Source organism: Fukomys damarensis, unplaced genomic scaffold (genome assembly GCF_012274545.1).
Source record: "Fukomys damarensis isolate Sample0158 unplaced genomic scaffold, DMR_v1.0_HiC HiC_scaffold_38, whole genome shotgun sequence".
NCBI lineage: Eukaryota > Metazoa > Chordata > Mammalia > Rodentia > Bathyergidae > Fukomys > Fukomys damarensis.
Window position 1 is genome coordinate 3,927,301 of NW_022900950.1, and position 25,033 is coordinate 3,952,333.

A 25,033-nucleotide genomic window follows, 5' to 3' on the forward strand; every position below is an offset into this window, starting at 1 on the left:
ATATATCTCCCTAAAATATATATATATATGTCCTTAATAATCCATCACCTCTTTGTAGTGGCAACATTCAGCATCCTTCTAGTTTTTGAGATATATAGTATTTCATTATTATCTGTAGATATCTGATTGTGCAGTACTTTAGACCTTCTTAATCCTCTCCAACTGGAACTTCGTACTTATTGATCAGTAGAGGATCCTTTTAAATCTGAACAACTTTTCCCTTTGTTTCAGCTTTGTTTACAAAAATTGTTCTTTGTCATGCTTTCTTTGTCCATTTTCAAGTTTTAGCACTTTTTTTCTTTCAACTTTCCCAAGTTTCTGTGACTCAAAAATCTTTCTATACACTTCAATCTCTTTTCACTACTTTTATGATAGCATTTAATGCATAGTGTTGAACGTCCTTGTCTAATGGCATGATGATACGTCTAATAGAATGATGTTATACGAAGATACTGGCTAAATTTCTGAAGATAATGAAAATAGTTCCATCTATCTTTTAGAGACCAGAAATGCATTGCTGAGCTTACCATGCTTTCCACACTCTCCTGTAACTTTGCCATCATTCCCACCAACCCCTAACAAAACTGCTGAAAGATGATTCTAGATTTTTCCAGAACTGTTTGAAATGAAAGTCCAAGAGAGGTAGTGTGGCATAGACTCAGAGGAAATGCTTTGGGTATTTATCTCATATTTGGGAGAGAAGAGGAGGGGCAGTCTTTTCCTCTTCAAGCCAATGGAGAGGGTAAAGAGTTAATTTTATGTGTTAACCTGGGTGAGCTATGGTGCCCAGATATGTAGTCAAACATTATTCTCTGCATGTGTGTGTACATGTGCGTATGTGTGTGTGTGGATGATATTAACATTTAAATTTGTGGCTTTAAAAATATTTTTGTTGGGACATTTAAGATATACAATACAGTTACATTCATCATTGGGATCTTGTACCTAAATTGTGGATCTTAATTAAACAGATTACCCTTGGGGCTGGAGATTTAGCTCAGTGATTCTGCTGCCTGCAAGGTCCTGAGTTTTATTCCTGGTATGAAAACAAACAAACAAAACAACAACAACAAACACAAAACAGATTACCCTTTAGAATGTGGGCAAATCTCATCTAATTAGCTGAAATCATAAATAGGACAAAAAGTGATCTCCCTCTGGCAGAAGAGAATTGTGCTAGTAAGACAGCCATCAGACTGCAAGTGTACCATCAGCTTCCTCGGATCTCCTGCTGGTCCACTGACCTCCTTTGGATTTGCCAGCTTTTATGGTTGTTTGTTTTCCTCTAAAGAACCATGGCTAATAAAAAGGGATGGCAAGAGATTGAGTGCATCTGTGAGCATGAAAGCCTGACATTACATTCATTGTCTAAATACATGCTGAGTTTAATCTGTGAACTCACTCCAAAAGTGATGGAATAGAGCACAGTGAGAGGGTTGTGGGAGACAATGTCTCATCCATGGAGATCTAGGTCATGGATGAACAAAAGACAATGACTTTGTGGGAGCATTCTGAAGGCATGATTTGGCTGAGGCAGCCCACTGTGACAAGAGGATGCAGGGCAGTGCACTTGGAACTGTATTGCAGGTGGTGAAGTTCTTTGCTTTGGTTTTCAAGAGTACATGAGAATTCTATGGCTATGTAGACATGGGAAGAGGAGCCAGGCTTAAGAACTGTGTTACAGGTAATGACTCTCAGATAGCATAGGGATGGAATAAGGGATCCAAGCAGTCAGAGATGATATACCACACTGTCAGGTACAGATTCTCCTGTGGTTACTCAAGATCTACACCCGTGCACCTCTAAATGCCTGCTATATAAACTACCAGCCACATGAGGCAGGTTATAGCAGTGTTACATAAGACATTTCTCTTCTTTTATTGCTCTCACAAACTAAAGGAAACAGAATCAGCATGAAGAGAAGTAGAGGAAAATCCCTCAACCCTCATGATAGATCCCTAAGCCAAGTCAAGTCTGTCGCAGTGGTAATTTGGGAGGTTAATTATTTTGCCTTGGCCATTGTGAACATAGCAAACTATGAAGTAAGGGGCACATCCCACAGAAGATTAACACCTTTTTGACACCAGTAACACATTTAAGTTTTTTTTCCAATCCATCCTCAATTTCATTAGTTTGTTAAAAGGATTTATGAGACGTGCTGAAACTGTCATTGCGAAAGTCACAGTTTATTACAGCTACTGAATACATGTTAGAATCAGCTAGAAGAATAAATGCATAAAGAAGAGGAAAAGCTTCCATTTTCATTTTCTTTTTCTTTTCCTGTTTTTGAGACAGGATTTCACTATGTAGCCCAGGCTGGCTTTGAACTTGTGGCTATTCTCCTTTCTCAGCCTTCCAAGTGCTGGGATTACAAGTGTGCACCACCATGCTTGGCTCCCCACTGTCCTTTTCCCATAGAGAAATGACTAGCTTTCCTTGTCAAAGGAGTTTACCTGGCTTTTGTAATGAGTTTTAATTTGGGAGCTCTACAGTCAATTTACCATAGTCTCTGCCTCCCTGAAAGCTCAGTGGACACTGGCCCAAAGCTTCCATTGTAAATTGCCTTGTTAGGCTGTTTGGAGGCCAAGGTCCCTAGGTAAACAAAGGTATTCTGAGCTCACCACCAAGCGGAGGCCAAGACCGAAGCTCTCTTAAAGTGAGCTTTGTTTGTTATCCACATGTGAGTTTTTATTAAGTCTTTCTTATTATTGGAAGGTGTGAGAAAATGTTGAGTTTGCAAAAGAATTCTTGAGGATAGTTGATGAAGGGAATGTTGACCAAACATGTTTGAATGGAAATCTTCATTGGAAGCAGTTTGTACATTGGTTGAATTTAAAATTTTGGCAGTGATGCATAATGGACTTTCAAACAAAATATAAGCTCTGTGAAAGTAGGGCTGTTATCTGTCTTATCTACAACCTTGTACAGAGACTACTGCTAATAGAGCCTGGAGAAATAGTTGCCTAAAGAATGAATGAAGATTTATCACAAAATACCAGATTTCTCCTATAGGGCTGTAATGATGAGATATGAATACTCCTGGTAATCAAGGTAGAACCATGAAAGATCAGAGCATCTTCAGCCATCAGCTTCAGTCTAAACAAAATGTAGCAAAGAAGGAATCAGATGTTCCATCAAGATGTGGATTGCAGAAGACCCTGTAGTGATTCTGAAGATAGCAATAATATCTAGGAATTACTGTTAGGCAGACAACATGAGCTCATTAGTCTCCATTACAACCTGTGTATCTTATTTTTATTTAAAATAATTTCTGACCAGAGCTAAGAAGTTAATAGCATCAGGTGAATGTCTTAAAAGCATCATCAGATGGTTAGTGAGACTCTGGAAAAATTCTTTTAGGATAGCTATAATCCATATATATGTGTGTGTGTTTGAGTGTGTGCATATATGTGTAGATATATGTTTATAAGTGTATATAAATACATTGCAATAGTTATATAAAGAGTTCGTTAGTTTTCATAGTGATGCATATGACAGATTGTTCCTGAAGTTTGAAAAAAGAAGGTATTTTAAGATAAGACACATGACTAATGTCTTTTCTTTTAAATCAACTTTTAAAAAATTAATTTAATTGGTACATTTAAAGTATGCAACATAATGTTGGTCATCATTGAAAATTTGCATCTTTATATAATCCATCTTCTTTCTTATTTTTCCATCTTCCCCTGCCCTCCCTTCAACCCCTCCATGCCTCCCTATCTACAAAGACTGTTTGCACTTTTTCATTTTCTCATATTAATTCTATTCCCTTCTTTCTTTGCCCCTCCCTCCCATTTCTCCTTCCCCTTTGCCCCTATTTTCCCTATTCCACATTGTCTGTTATAACTTTTAGTCCTTGTTTACACTTTCAGTTTCTCACACTAGAGAAACTATTCAGAATTTACACATGTGTGTCCTGTTTGTTTCACTTAGGAGTATTTTCTCAGTGTACATACATTTAGCTAAGTCTCTAATTTCTCATTTTTTATGGCTGAAGATTACACCATTTTATTTTTAAAAAAAACATGTTTTTTTTAAAAATTTTTTATCCAGTCTCCAGTTGATGGGCAATTGGGCTGCTTCCAAGTTTTAGCTATTACAAATTGTGCAGCTTTGAACATGGGTGCACATATATCACTGTGGTATGATTCTCTTAATTCTTTTAGGAAGATACCCAGCAGGAAATAGTTGGATCAAATGGGACCTCCACTCCTACTTCTTTGAGGTATTTCCGTCCTCATTTCCACAGTGGTTGCACCAGTCTACACTCCCACCAGCAGTGGATCAGTCTTCCTCTTTTCCCAGAGCCCCGCCAGCATTTGCTATTGGTTCATTTCATGATAGCTACCGTTCTTTCTGGGGTGAGGTGGAATCTCAGTGTTGTTTTAATCTGCATCTCTTGAATGACCAATGATATTGAACATTGTTTCATATGTTTATTTGCTATTTCTATTTCTTTGTCTGAGAAATGTCTGTTCATTTCAGATGCCCATTTATTTCTCATTGAGTTTATTGGTACATTTTAGGTATACAGTACAGTTACATTCATTATTGGGATCTTGTACCTTTATATGGCAGGTCTTGGTTCTCATTTTTTCCCCTTGTCCCTGCCCTCCCTTCACCCCCTTCCTCTCTCCCCCATTTACAAACACCTCATTTCCATTTTTTCGTATTTGGATTGGGTCTTTAAATTTGGGAGGTCTGATTTTTTTAAGTTCTTTATATATTCTAGAAAAGTAGACCTTTGTCTGAGGAACAGCTGGTGAAAAAATTTTCCTGAATTGTGAGTTGTCTCTTCACACTGTTGGTGGTTTCGCTTGCTGTGCAGAAGATTATTAATAAGAAGATATCCCACTTGTTGATAGTTTGTGATAGTTCATGGGCAGTTGAGATTTTGTTCATAAAATCTTTTCCTACACTAATGTCTTCAAGAGTTCTACCTAACATGTCCTCCAGCTTGTTTAGTGTTTATGCTTTAATACTTAGCTCTTTAATCCATTTTAATTTTAGTTTAGTGCATGGCAAGAGATATAGGTCTAGTTTTAATCTTTGGTAAATTGAAACCCAGTTTTTCCAGCACCATTTATTAAAGAAGTTGTCTTTCCTCCAGAGAGGGTGTTTGGATCCTTTGTTGAAGATGAGGTGGCTGAGTGTGTCTGGAGTTGTTTCTGCATCTTCTAATCTGTTCCACTGGCCTTTGGGTCTGTTTCTTTGCCATTGCCATGCAGTAGCTTTGTAGTATAGTTTCAAGTTGGAGATTGTGATATCCCCTACCTTGTCTTTATTACCTAGAATTGCTTTCACTGTTTTAGGTGTCTTCTCTTGATTTATAGCCATTTTAGATTTAAAAGAAACATATGTAGATTGTAGAGAAAGTTTCTATATATACCATAATCAATTTTCTTTATTATTGACACCTTAAGCTAGAATGGTATATTTGTCACAATTGATGGACCAGTATTGAATTAACCCCAGGATTGGATTAATTAAAGAACATTTTTATAGTTTATATCTAGATGTCCCCTCAAATCCTCATGGCCTCATAAGTGGGGCTTTGCGGAGGTGACTGGGCCATGGCAAGTGTTCCCTATCAGTGGATTACTTCACTAAGTTGTAGCTAAATATGATCTTGGGAGGTGGATGTAATTAAAGGAGACAAAAATAAGCAAGGCAAAGAAAAATCAAACCCAAACTGTTGTGGTACTGAGCTGACCACATTGTTTTACAGGAAAATGCTACCCAGTCAGCTTCTTGGCCTTGCGTGAGATCTCGAGTGGTAATATAATGTGAACACAACGGAAAAAGTTCATCACTGGGGAGGAAGGCTGAAAATTTCATCCGTTGGTTCCTCTTGTCTCTTGTATCTCAATGGCCCAAGTTTACCTTACAGGGCATCGATTCCCTTCCATGTCCAAATTGTATCTCCCATCGCCCTTGAGAGATTTAGTGCTGAGGCCAGCAGTGGCGGAAGTATGTAAATCCTCCTCAGAGCCATTGGGACTCCTCTTTGGCACTGCAGTTACTCTGCTTTCTGCCAGTGGTGGCAGGGATGGGAGAGATGTAGGCCAGGCCAGAGCTCAGCTCTAGTTACCAAGAGCGCGATTCTCTAATATGGAAATAGCTGATGCTTTCCACTGAGCAGGTATCCAGGATATAGATCCCAGCGTGAACTGAGGAAGTTTCTGGAGATGCAGCATAAATTAGATCTCATACCATATCAAAATAGCAAACTAGAAAAAAAAAGACATTGCAATAACTATAAGAACAAGAAATTGTTTCCTTCTCCTGTCTTTCTGAAATTATAATGTTAGCCAATTACTACATATATACTGTATACCAGCTATTTGTATCAGTGCAAGAGAGCTGTTACTATCACCCCTTTGTGTATAGAATGGAATTAAGACTTAGACAAATAAAGGTATGTACCCAAGGTTATAAACTAGGAAGCAATACAGTTTAGGGAAATTGTAACCTAGCTAGCGAAACTCCATGTAGCCTTTATGCAGGAATGCAAGCAGTGCACAGTGGTTTTTATCCATCCTATATACATTTTACAGTTTTTTTACCTTTATATAAAAATCTGCCTATATCCCTAAGATAATTCATAAAAAGTTAAATAAAGTAACATCACTTACATCATAGGATAATGATAATTAAATCAATTAATTCAATCAAAGGGTCTAGTGTATTTCTGAGACATGATAAGTGCTTAATATTAGCTATTACTACCATCACTATTGTCATTTGTATGACTATGAAAGTCGACTACTTCATTTGCAAAAATTTGAACAATATGTTAGATAGAAGATCGATAAAATCCATTTGGAAAGATTGATGATCCTTGCACCGAGTGATTAAGAAATGTAAATTACACATATTCCAGTTCTAATAAGGGGCATCATCTTGACTTGCAAATTCCCTCCCTGATCACTCCCACATTGCCTCTGTTTGCTTCTGGGTATTGAAACTTCTTCATTCTGTTTTATAGAGTGCTGGTTTTTGATCTGAACTTTGCCTTTGTTCTCATTTTAGGACCTCTTTTCTGGGATGTCACTGCATGAATAGACTTGAGGATTCAATCTTTTATTTTTTATTGAGTTTATTGGTACATTGTAGGTATACAGTACAGTTACATTCATTTCTGGGATCTTGTACCTTTACATGACAGGTCTTGGTTCTCACTTTTCCCCTTGTCCCCACCCCCCCTTCACCCCCTCTTCCCCTCCCCACCTACAAAGACTTTAATTCCATTTTTACATTTTCTCACATTTTTTTCCCTTTCCCTTATTCCCCTTCCCCTACCCTTCTCACTGTCCCTACATCTTTAGTCCTTTTCTTCCTGGGTAAATTGGTACACTTTGAAGATATGCTCCTAAGTGAAATAAGTAAGTCGCACATGTGTAGATACCGAATAGTTTCTCTGGTTTGAAAAACTAAAATAGTACTCAAGATCCTAATGGGTTAATTAGCAATGTGAAACTTGAGGATTCAGTCTTGACTCATTTGGCTCATCAGAACCTAAGTCTGTTTTGCTCTGCTTCTAGCCTGGGCATTCTCTTAGGGATTTCTTCCCCACTTTCCACACGCTTACTGATTGTTCTTTTTCTCTGTAATCCTGTATGAGCAGAATGGGTTCTTCCATTGTTCTCATGGCATTTACATTTGGCAGCAGTTTCTACACTTTGAGCTTTGTGCCAGGTAATTCAGATACCCTCTCCCTTTTTGCCAAGTGATTAAAACAGTATTTTAAGACTGTGATTCTTGCAAGATTCAGTTTAGACAGTTCTGGTGGTGGTTGGGACAGAGGCCTTGGCCCTCAGTAGGGATGTCCAGTTTAGCCAATAAAAATGCAAGAGCATATCATGTGTTTCAGATAATATTTGATGTAGACTTATAACTACGACTTTTTTATTGTTCATGTGAAATTCAGATGTGACTGGAGTCCTGTATTTTATCTGGCGACCTCATCACAGAACGGTGCCTCTTGTCACATTTATCACCAGAGACAACCACTTAGATCTGTTATCTGATGGCAGTGGAGAAATCGCCATTCCTGTTATAACTTATTTTTACCCAGATCTTGACTTTATATCTCCTTGGGGTGAAATGATCCTAGGGTGACCTTACATCTTGTTGTGTGTGGGACAGTCTCATTTTATTTTTATTGTCTTGACATAATTGCTAACAAGTCTCTTTCGCTTTCAGAAGCGTCTTGGTTAGGATGATAAATTATACGGTCACCAGTGCCTCTTTCCATCTTTGATTTCCATTTGACCTTGTTAGTAAGTAAATTTTCAGCTTCTTTCCCTCAGAGCCACACTCATCTCCAGGAGGTGCCAGCATTTCACTGACTCTTACTTCCCTTCCTGTAAGCACCAGGGAACACCAAGTTACTTAAGCTGAGATACACACACACACACACACACACACACACACACACACACACATCTGAACAGCCGTTATCTGTGACAACTGCTGTCCTTGTTGGCATGTGCAAAAGGAAAAGGAAAACTAGGCAAATATTTGATGAATTGAGAAAATAGAAGTGATGAACACATGTAAGTCGGGCGAAGTATGTGTAACCGCCATTTGTTTGAAAATATTCTGGTAACTTCTACTTCAGAAAAACATGATGAGGATGATGTCTATATACAGTACATAGAAGCCATTGATTAAATGATGTCTTTAACATGTGCATAAGTAAAAAATTTTCTTTACATTGCATGAGGTCACTCTTGCCATTTCACAGTACCCACCAAATAGTATTCTAGTATCAACTTATAAAACACTTAGTCAAAGAATAAGGTTACAGCTTTCTTTTTCCTGTGAAATATCAAATAACTTCAGTGATTGATTCTCTACCTCCTCATTGATTTGTCCATGATGTTTTATATTCAAGTATATGTGTGTTTGAGAGAGATCTTATAGGCATGGGCCTAGATTTATATGCACATCCCTAGCAATATAGGAATGATTATCTGATGAATCAAAATCACATTTTTCCTTTCTTCATCAGCACCACACATATACAATCAGTACCTTTTAGAAACAGGAAACAAGAATGGAGGGGGAAGGAGGGAAAGATGAGGGAGGGGGGAGAAAGAGAGAGAGAGAGAGAGAGAGAGGGAGAGAGAGAGAGACTATAAATAGTAGCCCTAATTAAAAAAATGATGTCATAAGATCCTAATAAGATTACTGACATTTTGAAAAGGGAAGAAAGGAGCTAAAGGTGTAGGGAAGGTGGGATGGGTAGGGGAAGGGTAATAAGGGAAAAGAAAAAAATGTGAGATAATGAAAAGATGGAAATAAAGTATTTGTAGATGGGGAGGGGAGGAGGGGGTGAAGGGAGGGCAGGGGTAAGGGGAAAAAATGGGAATCAAGACTTGCCATGTAAAGGTACATGATCCCAACAATGAATGTAACTGTACTGTATCCCTAAAATGTACCAATAAACTCAATTAAAGTTGAAAAAAAATGATTTCATATAAACCCAAATACAGAGTGTTCAAAACAGAAGGAAAAAGAGAATTTTTCGGTAATAATTAATATTGTAAGAATATTTACTTCTAAGCTGGGCGTGGTGGCTCACACCTATAATCCCAGCACTTGGGAGGCTGAGGCAGGAGGATCGCTGTGAGTTTGAGACCAGCCTGGGCTACATAGTGAGTTCCAGGGCAGTCTCAACTACATAGTGAGACTCTGTCTCAAAAAACCCAACCCCTCAAATAAAGGAATATTTACTTCTAAATGTATTTTTAACTTAAATGTTTAAGAAGTTATTTAGAATTTAGAAGGGGAAAAAAATGTGGTATTTTACTTCTTGTATGTTAACTCATCCAAGATAAATAAATATAACACATTATTATATCTTAGCAATCATAATTGGATTTTAATTTTGGATGGTAAAATAATAGTTGTCTTATTAAATTTATATCCAAGTTATTTTGTAAAACTTAATTTGAAATATTACTACTGATTTAATTACCTGCAAGAAAAATTGTGACTATTCTATGAGCATTTAGAAAAGATGGATATTCTGAGAAGAAAAATGAAAATACAAAAGTGTGCTGTTATAATTATTTCATTAGTATAGAAAAGAAATTAACAAGAAAATTACAGGTGAATATTAAATGGTTTTATGAAGAGGAGACATTTTAATGGCCAGTATGAGAAGGTTGTTCTATTAAAAACCAAAGCCTATATTACATTGTATAAAAGGAATTTTAAAGTAAATAGATGCAAAATAAGCACTTTGGTTTAGTATAAAATGAAGATGTGTAAAAATATTTTTCTGCCAATTTTTTGATAAGCAGAATACATCTGCATATTTTACTAAATAAAATATATAAATATTCAAGCAATGTCATGTGTTTGATTCAGCAGCATATATACTAAATATCCAAGCAATGTCAGAAGAAAAATCATCATATTAGTTGCTTTCTTACATGAAATAAAATATTTATTCCAATTAAATTATCTAGATTAAGGGTTGACAAACTAGACCCTCAGGGAATATCTGACAGCCATCTGCTTTTGCAAAGTTCAGTTGAAAAATAATGTCACCTTTTTTTGTAGGTATAGCCTGTATGTGTTTGAGAGCGATCTTACAGACTTAAACCTAGATTTTATAGGCATGTCCATGGGAACACAGGGACCATTGTCTGCTGAGTGAAGATCACCTTTATCCTATCTTTTATAAGCATCGCACATTATGCAGTCATTGCCCTTTAGAAACAAGGAGACGGAGAGAAAGACAGAGGGGAGGGAGGGAGAAAATCTGAGTAGTAGTGACAGAGACTGTGTTGCCTGAAAAACCTGAGGTCTACAGTGGTTACTTTATAAGACACAATGAAATTAAACATTTAAATGATCTATCCTGGTCTTGAAGATTTCAGGAGGTACTAGGGGACACAGTCCTGCAGACAGATCTTTGCAATGTGTGTATTTACCTATAAGATGTTTCAGAACAAGTGCATATTGTCAAGTGCTGATGGAGACACACATTTGTATATTGTAGGGAAAATAGATATATTACTTGTCCTCATGAAATTTATGAAGCAGATAATAGAAGAAAAGTGGAGGAATATATAGTTACAAATTGAGATATGTTATGAAAAAAGTAGGCAGATTTCCATGATGAAGTTTCATGTGGAAGTGCCGTTTTTCATGACATTATCAGGGAAAGCTTCATTGAAAAACTGCTTCAGTTACCTATGGCTGCACAAAACCATCTCATGACTTGACAAATTAGAATAACTACAATTATTTGTTTTGTTCATAACTCTGAAATTCTGGCAGAGCTTGGCAAAGAGGACTACAGACTGTTCCAGGGCGGAGACTGGCCGCAAAGGCTGGAGAATGCTCCTATGTGTTGGACCGCATGCTGAGCAAATTGGTCAGGGGGTCAGCTGGGAACTTGGCCATAGTTGTAGCCTGGGCATTGGTTCCTTTCCTGAGGCTTCATCATGGCCACTTGGACTTTCTCATAGCTTGATGGCAGAGTTCCAAAAGTCAGTGATCCTAGGGAAGTAGGCAAAAGCAACTTTGCTTTTTGTGATCCAGCCTCAGAAGCTGCATAAGCTGCAAAACATCATTTTTTACACTAAAGTTGCAAAACCACCCTAAGTCAAGGGGAAAGAATAGATTTCCCACCACTTGATGGAGGGAGTATTAATCTTACTTTAAGAAGATGATGTTTTTAGGCTATAAACTGTGGCCACCTTTGTAAGTATGTTATGCTACGGAATATAAAAATTGGTGCAGTTATACTAAGATTTGAAGGATGAGAATTCAGTTAGGTCAAAAAGGAAAAGATTATTTTAGATAGGAATAGCAGCAGATGTGAAAACATCACAGCAGAGAGAGACTGATTAGTTTGAGGAACTCAGAGGAGACCAATGCACTTATGAAGGAGAATGACCAATCTAAACTTTGCAGAGCTAGGAGGCACTTGCTCATACTGAATCCTTCAGGGTGAGGCAGGGCTTTCAGGTTGTATTTTCTAGATGATCCAGGAAGCTCTTGAAACATTGAAAGCATGATAGAGACATGATTTAGTTTATATATCTAAAATCACCGTAACTGTCATGTGTAAGAAATATTCAAATGTAGAGCAGAAAGATCAAGTGGAAGATGATTGCAGTAATTCTAGTGAGTTCTGGTTTTGATTTGAACCAGAATGAGTGTGGAAGTGAAAAATAGAGAAAAATTTTGGATTAGAGAAATATTCCAGAGGTAGAATCCATAGATGTTGTTAGGTGATTGTATAAAGGGATGAGATATAGAGGATGTGGAAGAAACCAGAATGACTCCTAAATTTTTGGAAAGAATAACTAAATAGTGATATTGTTTGTGTAGAAGAGTAATCCTTCCTAGATAAGGCAATCATATGTGGACGGTATAATGCAGAGTTCACTTGAGACACGGTAAGTTTGAAATGTTCTGACATAGCCCACAGAGTTTCTGGTTTGGGATGAAGATAGATCTGGATATCTTCAGCATAAACGTAATATCAAGCACCATGGCAACTGGTGTGACCGTCCAGGAAGAGAGTCCAAGAAGAGGCATGAGCATCAGAGCCAAACTGTGCGGAAAATACTTGCATGCTGTTAGGAAAGGAGAAATGAGTGAGAGAAAAAGAGGTCATAAAGAAATTGGAATATCCTGGAGTGTGTGATAAGAGAAAAGCTAAGTGGCTGGGTGGTTTCAAAATCTAGAAAACCTGGAAAATCTTGTCTGATAAGGATGTAATATATGAATCCTTTGGACTCCACAATTTGGAGGTACTGATTGTCAATACCAAGCTTTGGCAGCAATGTTGCTGAGACAGAGGAAGAGTGGAGTGTAGAATTAAGGAGAGGAGGAGGGTACTGGAGGGTATGAAATGCGACAAGTGTTATCTTGGCTGCGATGTAGGCAAGGTTTGACACTTCATGCAACCCCGCATAGTGCATGAGATGACCAAACTCTTCTATGTGAACATCTTCATGTAAATATAATGGTTTTGCTCACTGGTTTGGGTCCCTAAATGTATTTACTTCAAACATTTTTTGAGGGGTTCTGAAATATGTTACACACCTCTACCCCTTCTTAAGAGGGGATATGGATCGTAGTGTAGCATTTGTTCACAAGGACTGCTTCTTTCTTTTGTTTGAGATTTTTGGGACCTTACGATTTAAGAAAGGACACTTTTGTCCAAAACAGCTTTATATTCCTATGCTTATGTTTCCTGAATGCGTGTACATGTGTTACACACCTCACACACATACGGATGTAAAAAAAGAATTTAAATTCAGCCTGCCAAACACCATGCCAATTTCTGTTAGTTCCTCTCTCTAACTAGTAATTAGATTCATTTATTCAATAAATATCTTTAAAATATTCTAGAATAGCATAATAATCATTATAGTCAGCCTTTATAAAAATCATACTTATGTGAGAAAGTAATGCTGGAAGTACTTGACTTGTATTATCTCATTTAATTCTTGCACCAATCATATTACATTCAATTTTACAGGAGGGAAACGAAGATCCAGAATGTTTGTATAATATTTAAATGTCTTACATCTGGGAGGTCATGGATCATGTTCCAACCAGGCAGGCTGAGAGATCTAGGATACTACAAACAATCAAACAAGCAAATACCTTAGATACACAGGAAGAAAAGAACACAGAGGTTCATTCTTTCTGGAGGTTATAAAGTAGGCAAAGAGCCTGAGGAGGAGGCAAGAAGCTATGCATTTCATCACTGGCCTTTTAAACTTTGTTCAGTGGTTTGGATTTTTATTCACGTAAAAGCAGAGTCTTGACGGGTGCCAAGCAGCAAGTGACGGAGTAAGACTGGCTCCTAATTTATGGTTGGCATCCAGCGTTAAGACAGAGCAGGCTCTGTTGAAGTACAAAGGGAATCCGCTTCATAAGAATTACCGTAGGCACGGAAGCTTTTCCACTCCTGTCGCGGTTCTCGGATTCAATCCTTTCACTATGTCTTGGATAAAATGATAGTTATGATTTTAACAATAGCAAGTAATGCTGCCAGCTCAACAGCAATTAATAATGAAAATCAGAAACTTAAAGGCCGAAAGTAAAACAAACCACACAGAGCCATCTGTGGCTTTATAGATTTTTCTCCCCCTTAGATTTCTATCAGGTTCTAAATAAATGTTTTATGAATGTGTTCAAATGCAACTTTTTTTAGTCCAAACTTCCTAAATCTCCATTTAGCATTAATTGCTACCCACTCTGTTTTCCCATCATAACTTGTTTGACCTCTGTTTAAGCAAATATTAGTCTGTATTGCCATTTATCTGCTTAGGGTATATCACAATTCATTTCATTTAGGTTCAGCAAAGATTTACAGAGCATTTTCAGTGAAGCAGCCACTATGCTGAGCATCTTTATATCATATGCTAAGTGTCTTCGATGGCTGTAATAAACATGGAATGATTGTAAAGGAGAGATTCAAATCTTTTAAATTTGTTATCTCGCAAGGCCTATGTAGAATATACATGCCGAAACTGAACTTTTTATTATTTTCACTTGATACAGACCTTTTTTACTTTATGTGGTATTTTTAAACTTTCTCTATTTAATGGCCAAATCTTGAATAATTTGAGAACAAAGACTCATAAAGAATAGAGTTACAAATAAATTCATATTTTAAAAGGGCAAATATTTCTTGACCTTTAAGCCAGAAATCCTTGAATTCTGAGTAGGAAAACTTCTCACATTATATTTTATCAGATAGACACAGCTTGTCAGTAAACTGTGATTATGGAATAAGCTCTGCCACTATTACAAAATTGGCAAAGATGAAAGTGTACCTGTAGTGTTATCTTCTCTTGGACAGTGAAATTATGTCTCTGACTATAAGTTAGGCACAAGTTATGACTGTCTTGTTGTAATACTCAGTTAAGGAGATTTTCTGCTTGCAAAGTTAAATTGAAGCATATTATATTGAGTCTTCAGTTACAAGTTTTAACATTTCTTTTCAAATGCAGGCTTAGACAGCATTTATGGGTAGCAATGGTCTGAGCATGAAAATATTTTTATAGAGAAAGAATTTTTGCAAAATAAATAGAGAGAAAAATGGATTGCTGATCAGTGGACACATAGATCGCAAGTGATTCACGTAATGTGGAAACACAGGTAATCTTGAAGATACAGAATCAAATGAGAAGTTTTAGAGCAATCACAGTACGTATTCAGAAGTATTTCTACCCAGAAAGAAGAAAGTGAATGGTTAAAATTCAGTTATCTCATAAAGGTTTGATTTAAGAACCACCCTGATAGTGAATTTAGTTTTAGATTATGTGTCTGGATTTTTTGTTTTAAGCACAGTCCTTGAGATTGGAATTTGAATTCTAATTCAATCTACATGGTTTTGTTTAATGAATGTTAAGGAAATAATATTATATGTAATTATATCATAAAGGTGAATTTTAAATTACAATGTCTGCTTAGAGCCATCTTTTCACATAAGTCAGTCCATATTACTGCCAACTTTAGTTTAATCTCTAAATTCCCCTGTTTACACATTTTCAGCAATTTTTTCTTGTTTTTCATTTTCAGCAATTTTGATAAAAATGTTTCAAATTAGAATAATTTGCTTTTTAGACTATAAATAGAAGCAACTGAATAAAACAGATTTTAGAAATGAAGCAGGAAGATTATGTTCTTTTCTTATGATGGGTTATAACACAATTATATTATGATAGATTATAATATGATTGTGATGCCACACAAATTTTTACATACCACTTTTTGATTCTCTTTTTGCTACCCTAACAAGGATTATCTATATTCTTTTCTATCTATCTGTCTGCCTCTAGGAGAAACTTCACTTCTATTTAATCTCATAAGTTACTGAAGTCTTCATATCAGAGACCAACAGTGTGAAAATGTTATGAGAAAATTGACTAAAGTGGGAGGAGATGAGGATTTCACTATTTTTTTTTCCTCATTGAGTTTATTGGTACATTCTAGGTATACAGTATAGTTGCATTCATTATCGGGATCTTGTACCTTTACATGACAGATCTTGGTTCTCATGTTTTCCCCTTGTCCCTGCCTTCCCTTCACCCCCTCCTCCCGTCCCCATTTACAAACCTTTTATTTCCATTTTTTTATTTTCTCATATTTTTTCCTTTCCCTTATTACCTTTCTCCCACCCTTCCTATTTAGGATTTCAATATTAAATACCCATGCACAAAGGATGCTTCTTACTGTGGGACTTGGGATAGTGTGTTGTTGATTCTTGATTTTCTCTCCATCGCAGCACAAGATGTGAAATTACTGAAAGTCAGTTTTCTTAATAATTAGGGTATTATAAAATAGTTAATAACAATTTGGTAGTCAAAATTACCCTGAGAGGTGTCCTACACATCTTTAAATTTAAAATCCAAGTTATTTCTGTGGCTTTAAGAAACTATAAAGTTCTTACTCTAACATTTCAAGGATATTGATTAGATGCTTGGAAAAGGCTAGAAAAAGTAATACAGGTTTGGCAAATTGCTATGTGCAGTTTCATAAGCAATGAACAAGAAACATAGGCATTTTCACCCATCTTTGGGCAGATGGTGAATGGCAACAGCAGAGATTTCAAATATAGATGTAGCACATATATATTGCAAACAGCTGTAATAGCTAAAATACATGCCAGAAGACTTAATCATCCAGGATTTTTTTCCAATACATGCTAGCATTCAAAAATAGACTTCTCTTTTCTACAATTGCTATAGAATTATTTGAAATAGGCAAATGCATCTATGATGTAAGAACTTTGCTGTGTGCTGATTAGGATGTACTTTCAAGGCTCTTTCATAACTGGTTGATGATCACAACTGTCATTATTTATGATTTTTGATGTGCAGAACTCATGGCCAGGAGTGACTTTTTTGCTTCTGCTACTGAGTTGGCTGAATCAATTGTTTTGTTATGTGCACATGTTGCCAACACTAAATATCTGGATGCAAAGCTGAATTAACTGCACATTTGAGTCTTTACATCTGTCTTTAGGTAAGAAAAATAGCTAAGATTTTAAGACTATATTACCCCTACATGGCAGAGTTCTTAGATTACTATTTGAAATTAAAAAAAAATCTGAGCATGTGTATTTCAATTAAGAGGGCCTTGATTGTATTTTTGTTGTTGTTGTTTTGTTTATTGACTAAGAAGGAAAAAACAAAGACTTATTTTTCAGTTAAGATGGGAAAGTAATCTACATTACTTTAGACATTCTGAAGAAAAAAAACCTTGCTGACAGTTATGAGTGAAGTTTGTAGACTCTAGCTATGAACTTTTATGGAGTCTTATCTGTGACTTAATTGTGGTAGAGAAGGCATCTAGTAGGTCAACTGATGCCTACCAGAAAGGGTCTGGGTTTGGAATTCATTATGGCCTTGGTCCTGACTGACACCTGTGAACTGGTGAGAGTTTGACTAAGTGTCCTCATCAGTGACTTAGGTATGATGTGTACACTATTTAATTTAAAGAATTAAAGAAGATGATGGATGTTTAACACATATTTAGAACTCTAATGTGATAATCAAATGCTACATTTTATGTACATGAAGGATATCAGCTATGGTCATTTCCATTTCTTCCTGTTTGCTGACATATAAGAACTCTGACTAGAAATGCATGACACCCCTTTTCTTCTGGTTGTGAATTATTTCTTCTTATTCTATTCACTCCATAACTATTGCTTTTCTCTCCACATTTTTCTGTCCCATTTTATACCAGTCCTTAAGACATGGCGTGATCAGTACCAACTTCATCTTTTCCACAACATTTAAGAATTTAGAAAATCCTAATGCAGCTCTTTCTCATCAAAAGATTAAGGAAGGGTCAAATATTGTAAAGAATAAATTCTGAGTATGACATATTCAGGTCTATAATTCACATATCCTAACATAAGTTAATTCTGTCTAACATCTTAGACCTTAGAATAACTTGATAATCCAACAGGACAGATCCAGTAGGACATACAGCTGAATATCTGAGAAAATCCTAATGCAGCTCTTTCTCATCAAAAGATTAAGGAAGGGTCAAATATTGTAAAGAATAAATTCTGAGTATGACATATTCAGGTCTATAATTCACATATCCTAACATAAGTTAATTCTGTCTAACATCTTAGACCTTAGAATAACTTGATAATCCAACAGGACAGATCCAGTAGGACATACAGCTGAATATCTGTGTAGGTAATACATGTTCTTAAAAATCAGTATGATCACTATGACATGGGGTTTGATGCAAAAAAAGTCTGTCAAAGTAGGACTCAAAGCCCACATAGTCTTGCAAGAAGCAGACTTAATAAAAACATAACATTCTACCTCTGTCCTCCGGGTGAAAAAATGAGAATCAAGACTTGTTATGTAGAGGTACAAGATCCCAACAATGAATGTAACTGTACTGTATCCCTAAAATGTACCAATAAACTCAATTAAAGCTGAAAAAAAACCCAAAACAAACAAACAAACAAAAAAACATAACATTCTATCACAATTTAGTGATTTGGATTACAATATCGTGATGTTTTATATTTTATTTTAAAAATTGACATTAAACTTGCTTGATGTAAGTGAATGTGGGGAAATGTGGCATTTGGGATATCTTAAAGAAGAGCAGAGTAGTTGTCATTATGTTAAGGCAAAAATTGTGCCTCTGGCTTTGACACCGATGGCTGTTTCCGCTCTGGTGAGCAGGACTGGATGGCAGGTAGCGACTCCCCTTGACAGCTTTCCGGCCAGCATCCTAGTCCTCCACAGGCTCCATCAGGACCGAAAACTGTGCTGCTGCCATCTCTTCCCAGCTTTGGCTTTGACACTGTGCATGGGAGTTTCCTCAGCTTTGTTTCTGCAGAGCAGCCTTGTGCCCTATCTTTCACAATGCTTGATATTTTAACTTCCTCAGTATTGAAGGCTTTCTGACATGCATCATTTTTGTATTGCTTTTTAAAATACCTTTAACATTTAGATTTATTGTTCAACTAACACATAAAATATTACACGTGTCAATGGTGTAATATGTTCTGATATATGTTGTGTAATGTTAAATTGGATTAAACTTATCTACCTCCTCAAGCATTTATCATTTTTTTTATGGTTGAAAACATTCACAATCCTTTTTCCTAGATATTTGAAATATACAGTAAATTATCATTGTCTCATTCATCTATTGTACAAGCACATGTTAAATACTGTTACTAGGAAAATCATAACTTCAGGTGTATGGTATAATGTACACCTATAAGGAAATATATGCAGCAGCTGAATAGACTAAGAACAAAGATAAGGTACGTAAGTGTTTTATTTATTCTTCTACAGTTACTACGTTCAACTGGGTAGTGTCTTTTTTTCTTCCACCCAGTTTACTTAGAGCCAAAAGCACAGCCACCTTGTGAAAAAATAAACATGAGCTAACATGGTTTTACTGCTTTCCCTCCTTTTTATTTTCAACCATTATAAAGAGGCATGAAAACGAAAGAAAAACAATATAACTTTTTAATGCACAAGGTTCCCCTAGGCAGAATGAAATCATTTGTGTAGAAAGTCTATGCATCATTTAAGGAATTAGCCTAAAATATTTCATTTGCTCATTCACATATCAACAGTTTCTTTCCTCAGAGAAGATGAGATTAAAAACCCTCATGTAAAAGCATGAAAGATACAGCTGAAGGTTCTGAAAGATTTGTGCTCTTATACTCCCACTTTCCTGATAAACTCCTGAGAGTAACAAGAGAAGGCAAGATCTCTGGATCCGCAGGTAATGATGAGCCTGTGGTCCTGTTCACATTTAAAAACTGGGAGGCATCAAAGCAAGGGAACAAGATGGAAGCATTTTCTGAGGGCACCTCGTGGAGCTTCATGAGTTCTGTGAGCCCCAAATTGTAGAGAAGGTACACCTGGACTCACGTGATCTCCTAGGAGTGGAACAGAGTGAGAGCCAGCAAAGCTGAAGTCAACGTGTGTGGTGGGGTAGGTGGTGAATGGCAGCTCCAGCAGGCCAAGCAGTCCACTGAGACAATTAAGATGTCCCATGCTTGCTGATTTGGAGGTACTGAGAACAGCTGCGATTCAACAAGATAAGTTTAGTTTTGGTGGTTGGCATGCAGATGACAGAGGATGCTTGAGCTGTCTTCCCTTACTGCTAGTTCATTATTAAAAGTTTTTGTTAAATACTTAGGTTTTAGGGACAGCCAGAAAGTGCCTGTTTCTAATAAGCCTTTAGATGCAGTACAAGTGAAAAAATAATAAAATTTCTGTCACGTAGCATTTTTTAATGTTATGTATATTCTTTTCACTATAATATGTATTCCAAGACAACAGGAGTTTTAAAACATTCCTATTGTTAATAACAAAATTTAGCACATAACAGAGGCCTAATAAATACTTATATAGCAAATGGCTTTGGAATAATGAGACTATAGAAGTAGATATGATTATAAAATACATTTGATATTCTGCATTGATGGCAGATTGCCATCTGCTGTAGAGTCATATAATACCTATGAAATCTCCAAACCATCTTTACATATCTAAAGTAAGATCAGGCTGGAGAATGTATGCAGAAATCTTTTCTCTATTTCTGTCCACTTAGTGTTGAGAAACATGTGCCCTTTGTATATCAGGAAGAAGTAACAATAATAACCACTTTAGCTGACTTCTGGAATTAGCTTAATATTTATCTCATACATACGGAAATCTTTGGACTAATATGTCTGGTGGTGGAGGGAAGAAAGCTCTGTGTTTGCATGTGTGCATTCATGCTGAAGGAACACACCTGATGCGTCCTGGCTTGACTTTGTTTTCCAGACCTCTGCTACCCTATTTCCATTGTCGCTTGTCATATGCAGTTAGTGGGTAAATTACAAGTGCCTATCCAAATGGAAATATGCTGCAAGTACAGAGTACACACTGAGTTTCAAAGACTTACTACAACAATGTAAGATTTCTCCACACTTTAAAAATATTTGCTGTACATTAGAGTGATAATTTTTAATATATCCGTTTAAATAAGACACATTGTTAACATTAATTTCATTAATGTTTCTTCCTGTGCTTGACCATTAGAAAATAAAAAGCTTGTATGTGAACTTGCACCGTGTTTGTCCTTTGGCTTTGAAAATTAGTGTTCCAACCATTTGCTGAGACTCATTCACTGGTTCCTTCTTTAGTCCACAGCAGAGGATATATTCTGATTTTAGGTGCTGACATTGTAGCTCCAGTGACTTTGTCCATCCAGTTTGATTTTCTCTTGCACTGGGGAGTAACAAGCCTATTGGATGTATCATTTAATTATTCCTGATAAGCTCTACTTGCTTGAAGAATCCACGACTTTTAGATTGTAGGTCAAAGAAAAAGTTAATTGAATGACTAACTTTATTATTAAGAATTATATGTGGTTCTTTATGCCTTTAGTTACTTATTTTTATTCTGAGATACATAGATTCTTTTCCACTATATTAAGCACAAAGTTAGCAATATACTCACCACAGAAAGGTGGTTGCTTGTTTCTTAAGCATTATTTACAAATAAAAGGTCTATTTCAGAAGGAATCATGTATAAGTCCGGTATATTAAGATTAATGCAGAGAGGTATCTGCTGTCTTATGATCTCCAAAGGCAACAGTAAGTGTCTGATGGGAGGGCATACAAAGATAAAACTATCAATACCAGGGCATATATCAATACTTCCAGAAATTAAAAAAAAATCCTAATCATAGCAGGCAGGGACAAAGCTCGACCTTTTGAAGAGCTGAACTGTTCTGTATCTGATGCTGCCTATCCAGGATTAGTTTAAAGGATGATTTCAAGAATTACATGGCTAAAATGGTCATGTAAAAATTCTGTTTCGGAAAAAGGATTTGTATTCACCTAGGTCACCTAGACAGGCAGACCGTACTAATCAAATCACTTGGATGATTACTGTAATTTCCACATCTTTAAATTTATGTAGTGAAAGTTGCATAATAAGAAAATTGTATCTGGAGAGAATCATCTAGTTTAACATGTTCATTTTAGCAAAGATGAAAACTAAAGAGCCACAGGTGAGTATTGCACAATGATTCATTGGTAACCTAGGCTTAAAACCAGGATTTCTGGTCTTAGTTTTTCCTTTGTCAATTCAGAAAGCAGAAAAAAATTCAAAATTATCTTTTGAATCTGTTCACTGCTGCAATAATCGACTTAGAAAGATTAATTGCTAGTTTATTTTTATTTTCCTCATTGAGTATCAATTTGAGTATCTATAATTAGAAACGTTCCTGAGAATTTTGAAAATTGTATTTTGCAAGCAGTAACATTCATAATAATTTATTGCATCTCTTACATAGTGCATGCTTCTGTCACAAAAAGTATGGAGACCAAATTGATGTCACAATGACACGAGAAAATTGATTTTGTAATGTCTATGATAAAATTGCAGAACCCGATTGAGTACTGAATTCTTTATTTTCTTAGCAATATTTGCTTGGAAAATTTTTTCTTTGTCACTAATGAAATTTTCTTTCTGTGAGAAATTGTCTTCATCTTGCTTCATGAGTAATGTTTAGTTTTCCTTCAGGACTTGCGTGAAGTTTAGGATTTTTTAAAGTCATTGAAGTGAGTGTAATGACTATCGTGCTATTTATTCTTGTACTTTCTATTTTTGGTTAATTATGATGCATTCTAATGATTGATGTATTCTCACAGGACCTTTTGATTTGGTTTCCAGGATGGCTCCATAGTTTTCCTTCCTGTTTTTCTTTTCCTGCTGCTGTTAGTAGATTTGATGTTATTGTCATTGGACGACGACGAAGAAGACAATAGCATATTTGAATTTGCCCTAATTATAGCTCTGAAATTACCCAGCATTTTTCCACTATGTGTAACACACTATGTTTGATTATGTGAAGATAAGAATGTGAATGATGCTACCAAGATTCACCATGGAAATTACATAAAATTCATTTCCCTTGAAAAGGCTCAAAATGATTATTTTTGTATTTGTTTTCTTTTTTGAGGGAGTTCAAAAAAATCTCTTAGAATCCAAAGTGTTTTGAGTTTAAAAGATCTTGTTTTGTACATGAATCATTTCTTTATTATATAAGCACAACTTTACCCTATTTTTTAAGTTGTTAAAAATGCTGCTTTTTTTCCAATAACTTACAGTAACATAAACCATTACTGCTAAGTGTTTGTCATGTAATTTATAAAACTAGCAAAAATGAATGAAAGGATTCATGGAAATCTAAGCTAACACATTAAAATGTGCGATTTATATTAAGAAATTATTACAAAGACTGAACATGCTACTTAGGAATTATTCAGTGCTTTCATCCCAGAAGTAATTTATTCTTTCTAAATAAGAGAGAGTATTTTAATTTGCAACCAGGCCTGAACATGTTTTTTTTTTTCTTTTTTTAATTTACCACCAATTCCTGCAGCTAAAGTATGGAAGATGGGAAGAGTAATTTTTATGATGCCTTTTCTGAAATGAAGTTTGCATTGCAATGAATAACTGTGCCTAATGTAGAGTTTTCTATCTCCACCCTGTATTTCCATTTTACCACTATTAAGTAAAACCATAATCTTATAGAGTTATTGACAATCAAATATTAAACTAACATTCTAGTTTTGCTTCCTAAATGTCTTGTTATGTGTATGTATATGATATTTATCTAATACACATTTTATTAAGAATGTTAGTTTTCAGATAAAATATTTTATAGCATATCATGTATAGCAATTAAATTCATGGCTTACTTTATGTCTATAATGTAGGATGGAATGGATGGCTATACAATTAAAATAAATATTTCACTAAAAGTTTTTTAATAGTAAATAATTGCAAACAGCTAACCAGTAGTATCTATAGTACCTGTTTATAGATTAGAACCTATATTTATTTCTCAGGAAATTTAATGGAATGTATAATTCATCCACATTGGGAATATATTTTAGTTTAGACTTGAAATATGCAGTATTGTTCTGGGCTCAGAATATAACATTTTTCATCTTCATATGCAGGAAGAATAAATAGCAAGCATTTCACTGAGGGAAGTGGACCTAAAATGCAGATTGTTCAACTTAAACTTGGAAAGATACAAGATCCACCCAGAGTAGAAGAGAAATCATTCACATTTATATGTCACAGGTAACAGCTGTTTTTGAGAGAAAAAAGAAAAATCAAAATCTCCTTAGAAATACAATTCATAAAAGCCTAGAATCTAAAGTGGAATATAAGCAAATGCCTTCACAAAATGGATTTTTAAAGTCATAAATTCTCTAACATAAAAAAGGACATACTCATTGAAGATAAATGTGGGTCAAAAAAAATTAAGATACAAACCCTGAGCCAAAAAAATCAAGAATACCCCCCGCAAAAAGACCATTCTTTAGCTGAGTGAATTGGTTTTCATTTTGTCTCTATGAAAAAAATAAGGTATGTAATTTATGACTTCATTCTTTTATGTTTAGCTGTATATGATTATGCACAAATGAAGTGTATAGTAAACTATATATAGTTTTCATTTCGTAAGAAGATTTTAATCACACTCATTCTTTCATAAAATTCTGAATCCTATAACCCTCTAGACATGAATTGGCCCCAAATGATTATAACAATTTTCAGTGGATAAAGTTATGTCTTAATTACTGAGAGAATGCTTGGATTTAACCACTGAATCCCACTTATTTCCTTCTAACTTTTATGGAGTCTATCAAATTAAATATTTGAAGCCCTTAAAGGAAACTCATTTATTGGATGTCACTAATCAAATCAGGAAAGGACAAATGTTTCTTCCAGACCTAGGGACGAGCTTCTAGCTATACTTCCAAAATGGATAAACAATTTTAACACAACCCCAATAAAAATACTCTCAGCATTTTTTACAGTACTGGAGAAAACAATCCTAAAACTCATATGGAACCAGAAGAGCCCCAAAATAGCAGAGGCAAAGCTGAGAAACAAGAACAAAGCAGGAGGCATCAAAATCCTGAATTTCAAGTTGTACTACAAAGCTACAGTGATAAAAACAGTGTGGTATT

At 35.6% G+C, this 25,033-nt stretch overlaps 1 long non-coding RNA gene across 1 annotated transcript in view; it reads left to right on the forward strand.

The window, feature by feature from the left end:
- LOC117284637 overlaps positions 1-25,033 on the forward strand; it is a 151,984-nt gene that overhangs the window by 121,955 nt on the left and 4,996 nt on the right. The window contains exon 2 of the long non-coding RNA XR_004515735.1: positions 24,014-24,140. This is a non-coding gene — a long non-coding RNA (uncharacterized LOC117284637). The remainder of the gene's footprint in view (positions 1-24,013; positions 24,141-25,033) is intronic.